The sequence below is a fragment of the Emys orbicularis genome, chromosome 5 (assembly GCF_028017835.1).
Source record: "Emys orbicularis isolate rEmyOrb1 chromosome 5, rEmyOrb1.hap1, whole genome shotgun sequence".
Classification (NCBI taxonomy): domain Eukaryota; kingdom Metazoa; phylum Chordata; order Testudines; family Emydidae; genus Emys; species Emys orbicularis.
This window is the reverse complement of record NC_088687.1, coordinates 1,801,583-1,809,716: the sequence shown is the minus strand read 5'-3', so window position 1 is coordinate 1,809,716 and position 8,134 is coordinate 1,801,583.

The window sequence follows — 8,134 nt, the reverse complement described above, 5'->3', positions numbered from 1 at the left end:
GTATCCCCACACCAGTGTGATTCTATCTATACACCTCTGGTTCTCTCTCCCGTTTCTGGGGCTCTCAGGTCACCATGCGCCCCTGCCACCACAGTCCTCTGGTGCCCTCCTGTCACTGTGCCTCCCCTTGGGCTGCTGACCCTCTGGGGCTCTGGCAGAGGAGCTGGATGCCGTGCTGAGTGGGAGAGGTTGGCAGGTGCAGTAGAGGTACGACTCTGCCCCAGAGCCCGCTCACCCTGTCAGAGTGCAGCAGATCGCCTACTACATTGTCTTGGCTGTCCTGCTCAGCGTCCAGATGAGGGGTCCCTGTGGCACTGGCTGGGGGAGTCAAAGTGACTGCTGTGGGGTTTCCTATGGTGCCCATCACCCTGGCATCCAGACGTGAGTCACTGCGGGGCAAGACCGGCCCTCTGGCTGGGTGATGCAGTCAGGGGGGTGCTGTGGTTAAGAGGCAAGAAGCAGGGTGGGCCTGGAGTGCCAGGTCATGGAAGGGAGTTTGGGGCAATGGGGGGAGGTATAGAGGCAGTGTGGGCTGGGGGGGAAGGTGGAGGGGAGCCTTGGAAGGCATCTTCGGCCGCGGGTGCCAAAATACAGGTTTTCCCAGGGTGCTGTTTTCCCTAAGGATGGCCCTGCATGTGGCCATTGCCATCCGGGAGCTCCCCACATCTGACAGGCACAGGTGGGTAGTTAACCAGTGTAGTGCAGCTACAATTGGATCAATTGTTGGGGACTCGTGTGCTGGGCTGGGGCATGAAGCCTGGCAATGCACAGGAAGGTATTGGTGGCTTTGCATGGTTGAGGTTCCTGAGTGGAATTGCTGGGACTCGTGCCTAATCATTGTCCCCTGCACCAAGTCTTACAGCTTATAGAAGGCCTGGACTATTCCTTCATGGTGCAGCAAGGCCTGGTGGGTCGCCCTGGCAAAGTCCCTGGTATTCATGTGGGGTGATCTGGCCAGGTCGGTGGTGACAGGAGCTTCTGCTTTCTTTTCTCCAATGAAAATGGGAACCTTTGCTCCCAAGGCGAGTATGGAGACACAGGTGTTTGTGGTTCCTCCTGTGGTTCTGAGAGACCCCCTTACCCTCTGCTTCCCTGGTGTAGGAACCTTTCACTGGAGAGGAGAGAGCAGCCATTGGACTATATGCTGAGTAGCTGCAGATTGACAGCTCTGTGCCAGGTGCTTTGGGGAGATCCGCACTGATGGGTGGGTGGCGGACAGGGAGAGATTTTCTGGAACGTGTGGAACAGGCAGAGAAGATGCCACTGTGTAATGCCCCAAATAGTAAAGGAAATAGGGGCATGAAGGTGCAGTGATCCTAGCAAGGTGGAAGGGCGGGAAATGAATGTGCTGAAAGCAAAGAAATGACTGAAATATGTTGCAGTTGTGATTGCATTAGAAATTGCTCCTGGGAATGTTACATGTTGGTGGGAATATTCCAGACTGGTTTTTTTAGTAGAGTTGGACATTTAAAAAAATGAAGTAACTCCAATTGATTAAAACAAGTTACCCAATAACATGGTGCAAAGGTAGGAGCAATGGAGCGGAGGCTGAGCATAGCCCGAGTGCTCAATGCACCTCTGTGTGTGTTGCTGGGTTCCGACACTCATGAAAGTTGGGTGCTAGGAGCTGGTCATAGAGGGACCATCAGCTCACGCTTTGCTTTTCCTGGGGGTGGAATAGCGGGGGCAAAGCCCTGCTACTTGGGAGGGGGTGGAGTCAATGGAGATTGCACTCTCCTGTGTTCTCGTCTGGGTGCAGGACATGGCTCGATTGGGCGGCTAGTCATGATTTTGGCAACAGAATGTTCTTCCGCACAGCTGTTTGCATCTGCAACAGATGCATCATCTCTCTTTCCCCAGCCAGGCACTCCCTTTCCATCTCTTTCTGTTCACTTATGAGACTTTCACATCGCTTCCGGAAACCTCTTCTCCACACTCCTGCCTACAGGGCCCTCTGCTGGGAGGAAACCACAATTTCAACAGCCACGTCTTTTCTCATCTTCTTTCCGTTCCCTTGAAGATTTGCCAGGCATTCAGTGGCTTATAAGGCCCCTCTGTGCATGGACTGTGCATTGCAGGTGCTAGGGGAAGGCAAAGATATCAGAAATTTTACTTGTGCCAACACTCATTTCTAAGACAGCCATGTTAACAGATTGCTTCTGTTTCACTTTTTAAGTGCCACTCCCATGTGCTTTTGTAGACTGGGCTGCTCTGAGAGATGCTAAGACATTTTCCACCTTACTTCACCCTTGAATAGGATGCCTGTACAACTGCTGGGTGGGGGATAGGGGGAAAGCAAGGGATAGGTTAATATTTGCAGGTACACTTCTGCAGCCTGTTCTTATGTTGGAGGATTTTACCTTGAGGTGTGTTCCAGAGAGGCAGAGAAGGGTCTTGTTCAAAAAAGGCAATGGGTAAATCAGCGAGATCTGTAGTGAAGATGGTGCCCTCACAGCTGGTGCAGGAGTGGAGGGAAAACACCCCGATCCTGCCAGCCCTTGCAGTGAGCATCGTGCCAAAATAGAGTACTGTCCGCCCCTTAGAGAAGAGAATTTAACACCTGAATATTACCACAAACAGCACTGCAAAATTAATGGACTTTTGCTATATCTGGTATGAACCCAAGAGGTTAACAATGTTGCCACAAATGCCTTCTCTCTGTGCATCATGAATTGACTCTGTAGCCTCCTTTGGGCTATGTACCTCCCATTATAGTGATTGCTTGAAGCTGTAAAGGGAGCTAAAGGCTCAGGGCACAGATCACACTGTGAGCCAAAGGACTTTCTCTGTTGTTTTCCTCTTTCCCTATCTGCTGTTACAATAAACATGCCAGCTATGGCATGCGTTGGATGTTTTAACCCGCAAGGTGCTGCCATCTTGCCCAGCAGAAGGAGGTCTGTTGTTCATGGGAGGTGGCAGATCCATGTCCAACCCCCTTCTTTGCCAAGCTGATCCAGCTAATTCCTCCATTCAGTACAGCTACACTGAACACAGTTAATGGCAGCTGGAGGCCCTGCAGATGCATGTGGAATTCAAATCTACGGCACCCACCACACTAACAATGGCACTGTCTCCTAGTCCCTCCATGTGTCTGTGTATTGCAGCATCACTGCTATGGCCCCCAGTGGCTATTGCCAGCCCCCAGCACCACAGCTAAGGGAAATTTAATTCATGACATATGAGGGCCAGGAGATGGACAAAGATACAGGGCAGCAACTTGTGACAGGCAGCCCCTGCTCTGTGAGAATTTGCTATTTGAAGTCCAGGAGATGGTGAAGGGGGGTGGGATGTAGCAAATTCTGACAGTGTAGCAAAAAGAAATAGCTGGGTGTCAGTATCTGCTACTGGCAGCAAATTGCGCCAGGGAGCAGTCTTGGGACACGTTTCGTAGGAGCCCATCCCTAGTGCTGCTCAGCAGATCAGACATTGAACTTCTGGGTCAGACGCCACCACTGCTGCTGCCTTTATTGCCATGGTTTTCAACCTAGTTACCATTGTGGGACGCCTGCAGTATTACCTGTATGGCCCTGGGGATGTCACATGGGTCGCAGTCGTGTGCAGACTGGGCCACAAGCAGCCCACGGGCTGCAGGTTGAGAACCTCGGCTTTAATGTGAGCCAGGAACCTGGGCTGAGCCGCTGCTGCTCTCCAGTGGGGTGTGTGCGGGGAGTGCCCTTCCCTAGCCCCCTCTGTGCCCAGCCTGGGGGCCTGTCTCCGGGCAGGGGCTGGAACCCCCCCCCAGGCTCTTACCCAAGCCCTCCTTCCTGGACAGGAGGGTGAGTGCAGCTCCAGATTTTGAATCAGGTGTGTAGTGATCCCAGGGTATCTGCAGAGTGACAAGGTGAAGGAGAGAGGATGGGAGAGGGGAGGACACTGGGGTGGGAGAGCCAGGAAATAAAGTTATTATTTATATTATATATCTAATATTATATATACATTATTAATATATAAATTAATGTATAAATTATTAATAGAATAGAATAAATGCCAATAGCAAATGTTCCATATTGGGGAAACCAGACTGATTGACTGATTGATTGATTCTTTATGGAAATATGCTTATGATATGGATATGGCATAACTGAGATGTAATTCATGCAAGATGGCTCATGGAAAAGATCATTGGAAAGGTTGTGATTTACTGACTGTGAATATCTGGTTTGTGGGCCTGTATCATTTCTGTATCTGACGTTAGGAATATTGACCATGTGTCTGTATTTCAAATGTGCTACTTTGGGTGTCACCCACAACTACCCCTTCAGGTACAACAATGACAAGCCAGACAGGCTGATGGCCCATTAGCAAAGACAATGGACTGTGAAAGGGCGTAGTCCTGTGGACGCTCCAGACAGCTTGCGAGTAATGGCTGCCACAGCCCTGCAGAGACCTGGGTCCGAGTCACCTGGTACTGGGCTCTCCCACCCTTTCGAATGCCAGTGTTCTGCCACTGGATGATGAAGGGTTCCCGCCATACACAAGAGCGATATAAGGCAGGGGAGTGACAGCATCGTGGTTCTCCTCTGCCTCCCCACCCAAAGAGACACTGAAAAACAGCTGGAAGCAGGAATTGAACTGGGGGGAGAAGGGTTGATCCCAGGCTGGAAGGGCGTCTAGCCTGTGAGTAATAATACCTGAAGTCTCAAGCTGCAGATGGATGCCGCTGGCTTTCAAGACTTTCTGTAATCTGCCTGTGACAATATTTAGGGGGGAAATTTACAATTTGTAGCCAGTTTCTTTAGTGAATCAAGCTTAGTTTGCATGTTTTGTTTTATTTGCTTAGTCATCTGTTTTGTTCTGTTTGCTATCTCTTTAACCACCAAAATCTGCCTTTTATAGTTAATAAAATTTGTTTTGTTTATTATTAAACCCAGTTTATGTAATTTCTAACTCGGGGCGGGGAGGGGGGAGAAGTTGTGCATATCTCTCTTCACATTGAGTAAGAGGGCGACATTTTATGAGCTTGTGCTGTACAGATATTTCTATACAGTGCAAGACAGTATTATTTTGGGTTTATTCCCCAGAAGAGGTGTGCTCAGGAGTGCTGGGTGAGTCCTCTCACACAGAGCTGACTTCAGTGCGTGCTGCAAGAGGCCAGAGAGCCTAATTCAGCAGAACAGGGAGAGGGGATCCAGGCTGGTGGAGCAGTGAAACCCCAGTACTTCCAGTGGCATCCAGGATGGGGGGTCCACCCTGTCACTAACTGATTATAAACACATGTTTTAAAAACCCGTGAGATAGCAAAATAATTGTATTTTCTGAGATCAGTGCAAAGGAGTAATGAAATCTTTAATTTTTAAAAATCTTTATTGATTTTGCAGAACAAGCAGAACTAACCTTGTCAGAAAGAAGAATGAAGTAATAGAAGACTAAAGCCCGCTCTACAAAAGGGAAACAAAAACAAAACTTATTAACATATCATTACCATTTGTAGCATATAACATAGTGTTAACATACATATGCTACCCCTGAGGGAATTCTGGGCCAAACAAAATAAACATTCAGTGCACAATATTGTAAAATTCTGCATATTTCATTTGTCAAAGCAACACAATAGAATCACACCATTTTCAGTTATTTTGGTAATTTATTTCAAAATAGCTGTCAACAATACAGGATGTGATGAACTGGGGTTTTATTCACCTTGTTATATCGCATGTGAGTCTTACTGTCCTATACTAACACTGGGTGTTCCTCAGTTTCCCTGGATACTGCATCAATGCCTAGATGGTGATGGGAATTGGGTGTGTGATTTTTACTGAGGCTCTGGGACAGGTCAGGCTGCCCAGCTGCCTACCCATAAACAGTGTACGATACCCTTCATAACCTGAACCTGAGCCCCAGGAGAGGGGTGCAACCAGGTGACTCTTTGCCCGGGAAGCAGACAAAGAGCGGGGGAGGAGCAATGGGCAGGTCAGTGGCCCAGTAGCTGGAGGCTGGTAAGTCTGCATTGAGGACTGGAAGGGGGGGTGGGATCCAGGGCATCTGGCCTGGGATTTCTCTAAGATGCATTAGGCTAAAGCAGGGGTTGGCAACCTTTCAGAAGTGGTGTGCCGAGTCTTCATTGATACACTCTAATTTAAGGTTTCGCGTGCCAGTAATACATTTTAACGTTTTTAGAAGGTCTCTCTATAAGTCTATATATTATATAACCAAACTACTGTTATATGTAAAGTAAACAAGGTTTTCAAAATGTTTCAGAAGCTTTATTTAAAATTAAATTAAAATGCAGATCTTATCAGTTTAGTGTGATCCTTGCCCTGGCTTTTCCTTGCTGAGTTTTCCAATGTCTGGCACGTATTTGTATACTTTAAGCTGCACACAGGCTTATGAGTGATCAGTTGTTAACCAGCTGGCAGGAGGTCAGCGGCTGGAACCCCAGATCGGCAGCTGAGGTGAGTGGAGCTGGTGGCTGGTAGGGCTGAGCAGGCCTGGACCCTGTCTGGCTGGGGGCCTGCGCTGGAACTCCAACCGGAAGCAAGGAGAGTGGGGCTGTGGCGGGGACTCCAGCTGGCAAGGGGATAGCAGCCGGAACCCCAGAGCAGTGACTGAGTGGCTCAGCCTGCCGCCGCTCTGGGGTTCCGGCTGCCGGCCGGGGTATCAGCCCCCTGCCAGCCTGGGGTTCCTTCACCCAGGCCAGCAGTGGGCGCTGAATGGGACTGGCAGCGGGACCCCGGCTGGCAAGGGGCCAGCAGCGGGAGTCCCAGAGCTGCGGCAGGCTTTGGCATTCGTGCCGTAGGTTGCCGACCCCTGGCCTAAAGTCACTGATTTCAGTGCTAACAAGCTCTGTTCTATGCTGTGTCCCTGTTGACTAATAAACCTGTTTTACCTCCTGGCTGAGAGAGTCACTGCCGACTGCAAAGTGGAGGGATCCAGGTGCCGGGGGGCTTGGCGGGTGGTCCAGGTGCAGGAGGGTGGATAGAACATTGCATCATGGGATACCTGCTCAGACTGCTGCAAAGTAATTTCAAAAAAATCACAACAATAAATTCACTGATTCAGAAGGGAAGTTGTTGAAGCCACATACACAAAGATGTGCATGTGCCCTGTCTCTGTAGTTACACAGGTGTAGTAGAAAAACAACACAGGAAAAACTGTCATGTGTAGACAAGGCCTAATATCAGTATTTCTATCCCATTCCAATTCAAGTGAACCACACTGGATTCCCTTCATAGCCCAGTGACTTTAAGTACATTGTGATATTCTTTTCAATCGACATTACCACTAGTTCATAAAAGCAGCTGGCGAACTTTACAACAGAATCTCCAGTTATCATTTTTATTCCATACTATGTTGATCAGGTATTTTTAGATACCAGGGAATTAACTTCAATGTCTTTTCATTGTCATGACTCTGAAGTCAGCATTTTGATATTTTTTCTGATAAGTGCCTGTATAAAAAAATGAAGTAGGAAGCTAATCAGAGAAGAAATACAATGTAGTTAATATTCTAGATTCTAAATGTCCAAGGATTAATTCCCCAACCCTGTGGAGTAGATACAAGTAATTTGGTCATTACTTTAATATTCTTAGTCCAGGGCTTTGTAGAGGATACATGTATCATAAAGGTGAACTACAGACCATGACAGTGGAAGTATGTATCTCTCCTGGTAACAATCAGCACCTCTGTCATCTAGCTAATCCGTCTAGATCTGTGAATTCATGGTAACTATAGGGAATAAACAGCAGAACCCTGCTAGACTACGTAATTTAAAAGAAAAACTTCAAGAGACTTTCCGGAAGGTCCCATCTCACCCCATGAAGGCCCATTCTCACATTCTTCTCCTCTGCCGATGAATGATTCTGAGAAACTCAACCCATGTTATTCCTCCTTGTGCAAAGCAAGAAAGTCACAAATAAACCATCATCCCAACTAAGCCTAGGTCAGGACATTGCATTTCAAACCTAGTGGAGACCATTATTCCTTCTGAATGTATCCATTTTATTAAATAACATATTGTCAAGTATAAATGAAAAGTCACAGAGAATAAGATAAGGTTGTAGCTGCCTGGCAGCAAAAGTCTCTTCTATTCTGTGTGGATGCTTATACCAGGCTGTAGCAGGGTGGATGCCCGCTCCTGCCCTGAGGGGTTGGAAAAGCCCTGCAGACGGCTGGGGCTGGGCAAGGTAAAACCCTG